Source organism: Meleagris gallopavo, chromosome 26, assembly GCF_000146605.3.
Source record: "Meleagris gallopavo isolate NT-WF06-2002-E0010 breed Aviagen turkey brand Nicholas breeding stock chromosome 26, Turkey_5.1, whole genome shotgun sequence".
Taxonomy (NCBI): domain Eukaryota; kingdom Metazoa; phylum Chordata; class Aves; order Galliformes; family Phasianidae; genus Meleagris; species Meleagris gallopavo.
The window spans coordinates 1,207,786-1,213,785 of record NC_015036.2 but is presented as its reverse complement, the minus strand read 5'-3'; the positions used below and the strand labels follow the sequence as shown (position 1 = coordinate 1,213,785).

General features: G+C 47.6%; 1 protein-coding gene across 2 annotated transcripts in view; it reads left to right on the top strand.

Moving 5' to 3' along the window:
* ARHGAP32 (Rho GTPase activating protein 32) overlaps nucleotides 1–6,000 on the top strand; it is a 146,296-nt gene that overhangs the window by 120,901 nt on the left and 19,395 nt on the right. The window lies entirely within an intron of this gene.

Below are 6,000 nucleotides of genomic sequence, written 5' to 3'. Positions count from 1 at the left end.
TTTTCTCTCAAAGGAAACCAAACAGAACTGAAATGTAGCCCGACCCCAATTAGACAGATCTGTGCTGGCGGGGGATGTGTTTGTTTAGCGTGGGAGCTGCTTAAATGCTGCATTGCAGCATCCGTGCCGCGTCCTCAGTTGTGCCTCAGAAGGCTGGGGAACGTTGCTGTCCCTGCTCTGCAGCTGCACACAGTGCTGTGGTTGGTGTGGGCTGTGCAGGGGCTGCTGCTGGAGTTCTGCAGCTGGTTGGGCGCTGCAGTGAGATGCAGCGAGCTCCTGGACCAAAGCTGAGGGATCCTGTGCAGGGATGTGTTCAGGTGTGTGTGGGATAACGGGCTGGAATCACTTGGATTACAGAGGCTGAGGTGTAAATCATGGCAGTTGTTTGCCTCCACTGAAAAGCTCCCGTTGCCCAACACTGGATGGAAATATTGCTTCTCTCTGGGCTAACGCTGATGCGCCCTGTTACTCATGACATAATCCATCCAGCAAAGTCAGCTCTATTCACGGTGGATTTTGTAGGATAAAGCAAACGATGTGTTCTGTTCCTCCTCTTGTATGTGTTGCATTGATACATCTTTGTGCATTTGCTGCATTGGTAGTTTATCAGCTTCCTTAACTGGACAAGGAGGGTGTAGAAATGGCACAGTTTATGATTTCCAGTTTTCCCATCAGAGGAGCTGTAATCTCCTCTTTGTGCTTTAGATGCAGGAGGAGGTGTTGCTTTTTGTGCTGAAAAAGAAAATGCCAACAGAAGACAAAGCTTATTAACACTCCTGATTCTTGGTCTCTGTTCCTCATATTACCCCCAATTCCCCAAATTTATTATCAATTATTTGTGACAAGTTGGGCAGCATTTAAAAAAATTAAAGCTGAGTCCTTTCCAAACTGCCTGCGGGATCAAATTAGAGCATCCATGATCCTGTTATGTATTGGGCACTAGCAACAACTGCTTACTAGGGAGGGGGTTGTTCTCTTCTGGTGGCTATTATGCTTTTCAGATAAGCTTCTTAACAGCACCCAACTGCATCTTAACTTCCCACTGGTGCCACAGGGAAGATAATGCATGCTTACTGCTTTGGTGAAATTTATAATGCCCTCAGGTAGCTGTTGGGAAAAGAGCCATAAACAAAACACTGGGTAAGGGCAGGATTCCTCTCGATGTTACAGCTCACAAAGCAGTGGGTGCACCAGGTGCTTCCCAGTGAACCTGCCTTGTAATACAGATAGTGATGAACCTCATCTCCTCCTTTAGCAGTATCTGTGTGGTATACAGTCCTGTTGGGAAGACCAAAAGTGAAGGAGGAGATTCTCTCTGAAATACTTTGTTCAGTTAAAGAGAAGTGGTAACACATCTGCCGGGGACTGAATGAGCTCGGAGGACAACACTCATAGATGGTGAGGATGTGATTCTCCATCCGTAAATGTTTTTCAGTACTTGAAACTTGGGAAGCTTATTATATCCTTCGTGGCACAGAGTGATAGTACGCTTCTTATCCTCCCCAAGTCATTTATCTTGTTCTTGAGGAGCCAGTGGTAAAGGGGGGATCTGAACACTGGGATTTGAGCTGTGTGTCAGAGCCCAAACCTGGACCTGATGGACCTCTGCCATTTCCTATTTGCTTCATGTTTTGCAGTGAAGAAACACCATCCTACCTCAGCACTTTCTCGTGCATCTTGAGCCCTTGCTGGCCTCAGCTCTGCATGCAGTGTAGACTCAGGAAAAAAATGGCTCTGAAGATGCATTTTGAGGCAGCACTTGTTCCTTAATTGAGTTTGCATAATTTCACAGGTCTGAACGTGTTTCCAAAAAGTGCCCACGTCACCTGAGCACTTGTGTAAAGCATGCAGTGCTTTGTGTGCCTGGGCATTTCTTCAGAGCTGGCAGCTCTGCCCAGACACCCACAGCAGGATGGACCCTGTGCACATGAGTAGAGAATATCCCACTTTCTGCAGATGCACAAACCCGTTGAGCACCAGTTGATACTTCTAAAGGCCGACAGTTCTGAGCTATTTGGGGCAGTTTTCCAACCATAACAGGCGCTGTTATTGCTTCACCATCTGCCCTCTCAATTGCTGGAACTCGAGATTGCTGGGTATGGGGTTAGCATCACAAAGAGGTACGTGGGGTTCCCACAGAGAATTACTTGTTTTTGGGGAAGTAGTTGCAAAAAGGGTGAGCTGAGAAAGCAATAGAAGCTCTGGCAGTTAAGAAAAGAGACAATTTCTCAGTCCCCTCCCTTTCACCATGCCTACAGCTGTGAGGAGAGACATTCTTTATGCCTGAATGACCCAGGGGACAGCAGGGAGTTGAAAATTAATTTGCATTTTGAAACGCTGCAGCTGCAGGGGGAACAAACAGGAGAAAAAAAAAAAAAATGTTTCCCTCCACGCAGGAATTGCTGCTCTGTTACCCCTCACTCTGCTCCTGCTGAGGTGGCTGCTTTGCCCCTCTTAACTTAGCGTGGTGTGATCGGTCTTAATGGTCTGTGTAGGAATGTATCTGCAGTATATTTGTTCCATTTAATGGATATGCATGCAAACAACTGCAGAGAGTTAAGTGGATACCACCTGCGAGATGGATGTGCCGTACAACAACGCCTATCTTGGATGTAAAAGCAGTAAGCATGGCAGCTCGAAGCAGGAATTCCCTAGCACAGAGATACCTGTGATGCTGAGCGTGTTGCTGATGTCACGGTAAACGTGGCTGCCTGCCTGCCTGCCCAGCTTGATGCAGCACGGTGAGGTTTACGTTTTTCAGACTCAGACCTTGCCCTTTTTTTCTGTTACGCAGTTCCTGGACGAGCTGCCATCACCAAGCAGCCCCATCTTACACAGCAGAGAGCAGTGCCAGTGAGCACTGCGTGGTAACCAATCTGTGTTTTATGGCCCCTCTTCATTATCACCAGGGACGCAGAACACGAGTCACACCTTCAAATAAAAGTGTTGCACGTTACCAGGAAATAGAGCAGCTTGTGCTGCCTTGGACTTTACTCAGCACCTCAGCAGTACGAATCCTTGCAGTGTGGGTCGCTTCTGGAAAATCAGGAAGGGAGCATCTCTAAGTCACTGCTTGTTTGGTTTTGTTCTTCTCTCTTAATCCTGGTGACTCAAACTTAAGGACGCAGATGTAGAATGAGCCAAAGGTCCCAGGAAGAAAATATTTCAGAGTTAGCTTTTCTGTGGCTGTCTGTATGCTTGTAAAAACATGTGCAGGAGATGCCCTGGGTGGAAATACTTGGATATTTCTTTGAAAAGTTGAGCTAAAAGTGAATTTTTAGGAGAATGTTTGGGGTAAGAGCAACACTATTTATTGAGTATATTCAATATTGGGGAATTGAGTGGCACTCAGGGCTGGTCATTTGCTTGGTGGGTGACAGGTTTTGCTTTCTGCGTTGGTTTGCTGTGTGTGGAATTCAGCTGAGCAGCTGCATTTCAGCAGGCTGTGGTCCATTAAGCAGCCAAAGGCCTGGCTTATGTGGCAGCACACCTTATTGCTGTAATAGTGTGGAAATGATGCTGCTAGAGGGGAGCTTGATGGGAGGCCTCATTCCCCAGGCTGAACAAATAGTTCTGATTCCAGAAATGCACTGGAAAAATAAAAACAAAAATAAAAAAGTCTCCCAGAATCCAGGGAGGGAACGTTACAAATGATTAAAAAGGGAAAAACAAAACAAAACAAAGAACAACAAGATGGTAGGAAAGGAAATATGTCTGATTTCAAGATGAATCAAGTTGCTCTTCAGAATGAAAACCATAAAACTTCTGCCTCCTCTTAATGGGGAAGAATTAACCAGTTAATGAGCCCTAAGAGATGCAATAAACCTTTCATAGCAGCGGAGAGATGCTCAGGAACAAGTTGAAGCAATTCTTCCAGCTGCTGCAGGGATGCAGTCTGGCAGGGCTTTGGCTGGGGCAGCCATGCCCATTGACTGGCCACAATGCCAGTGGGGTTGGAAAAAGGAATGGGTGAGGGATGGAGGGAAGGTGGTGGATTTTGGAGCAGGACGTGTGTGCAGTGCTCAGAGCCTCACCAAGGGGAGGTGCTCAGGTGCAGCAGCTGGAGGTGGGTTTGGCACTGAGGGGTCAGTTGGTGACAGCACTGCAGGAAGGTGGGTAACTCATGGTTAGGAGTGAGATCAGAGGTTGGTGCAATGCTGGTATCTGCATGATTTGGATCTGCAAAGGGCTGTGTGTGGGGTCAGTAAGCACGGGCAGCAGCTCTGTGCCCCCACAGCAGGGACTTGTAGGCATAGGTGCCTGCAGAAGGCACAGTGTGGGTGGTGGTTGTGGCAGAGCTCACGTTTGCCCAGTGAAGCTGGGGCCTGTGCTGTCTTCCTGGTGCTTTGTTCTGATGGTAACAGATGATTCTTTCCATCCACACACATATATGTAAGTGTGGATCTAGCTAAAAGGCTTAGAATTCAAAGGGGAGAGGGCGATTCAACACACTTGTCAGGTGTCATCTTTGTTCAGAAATTAGAAAAATCGAATCACCATTCCAGCAAAGGGCCTTCAACTATAATTAAGGCCCTACTTGTAATTCAGTCACTTCTTCAACCATGCAAAATTCCCCCCAAAATATCCGTGGTGCTGGCATGATATATTTAGCTTAAAGAACAGATCGTCCTGGCAACCAGATTAGGAAATGCGTGGAAGAAGCCTGCTGGATGTTTTCAGTGTGCATTAATTCTGACTGTGCCCAGCCCTTCCGTGATGAGTGCTGTGTGCTGTTGCCCCTGCAGCCCCCTCCTCCCCTCCGTGCTCCCCTGACCCCTTTCACAGTATCACAACGGGTCGCTGCTCAGATGAGCGGGGACATAAATACCACTCTCACCATGCTGTGTGTTTACACAGCCAGATCAAGCCCAGAAGGAGGGGCAGAGAAACAGGGGGTCTGCGTGGGCTGCCCCTGTGCTGTGTGGTGGGAACCAGCCAGGCAGGGAGCGTGCCATTTATTTGCTTGCTTATTTCTTTCAGTGGGTGCTGCTGTTTTCGTGGGACATCCCACGTTGTCTTCCTTTGTCTGTGTGAAACCAAACTGAGCACTGATGTCGTGTGTCTTGCAGTCCAGGGTGCTCTCCTTTCTCACCCTGTGTCAGCATCAGTCCCTTGCCCACCTCAGGGGAAGGTGCTGTGCTCATCTCCTGTCTTTCTGCATCTATTTATACCTGGGTCATACTTCTCTAATGCCGCAGTGCAACGCAAGACATATTGTTGCCTTTTTTGGCAATTGCTGGAGTATGGTGCAACTCCTACCCCATCCACTTTATGCATGAGAACTTTCTTCTTCAAGAGGTGTGGAATTTTTTTTTTATTTTTTCTTTTCTTTTCTTTTTTGGCATAAAGATTGTGTCCTCTAAAAATGTTTCTTGAAGCCGTATTCTGGTGTAGGGCCATCTGTTCTGCCTGCCCTGCTCTCAGACGTTCAGCTGATGGCACTGAGGACCCGTTCCAAAATGAGGAACACACGTTCTGCCTGGCTGGGCCTGCGTGGTTCATTCTGTTGTGTGCCCAAGTGTGGAGCAGACGTGCCCATAACCCAGGGTGCTTCTGCTGACCACCATGGAACCACTTACAACAACTCTTCTCTTGCTGTGTGTCTGCATCTCCGTTCAGCAACACTTAGGAGAACTGAGTGGCAGATGGCATTTGCTGCTTGATGGAAGGGGATTTGCCACGTGACCCATTGGGGATCAGACTTAGCATCTAATGTAAGAATAAATCTTGATCGTCATAGGAGTTGTGGCACGAAGGTGGTTTGTGGGGGAATCCACACTGATGTGGGCTTTGCCCTGCAGGTTTGCTGTTGTTCACAGGAGCTCAGTCCTAATTTTCTGTATGCTCAGAGAAGTTTTATCTCGCCATGACAGATAACATGACGTGCTCTTCCTCAAACCTACAGATGGACAGAGAGCTCAGGCAGTGGATGCTGCGTGGGGCTGAAGTCAACTGGAAAGAATCAGTTGGTGATGTGGCTTAAATATTAACTTGACACTT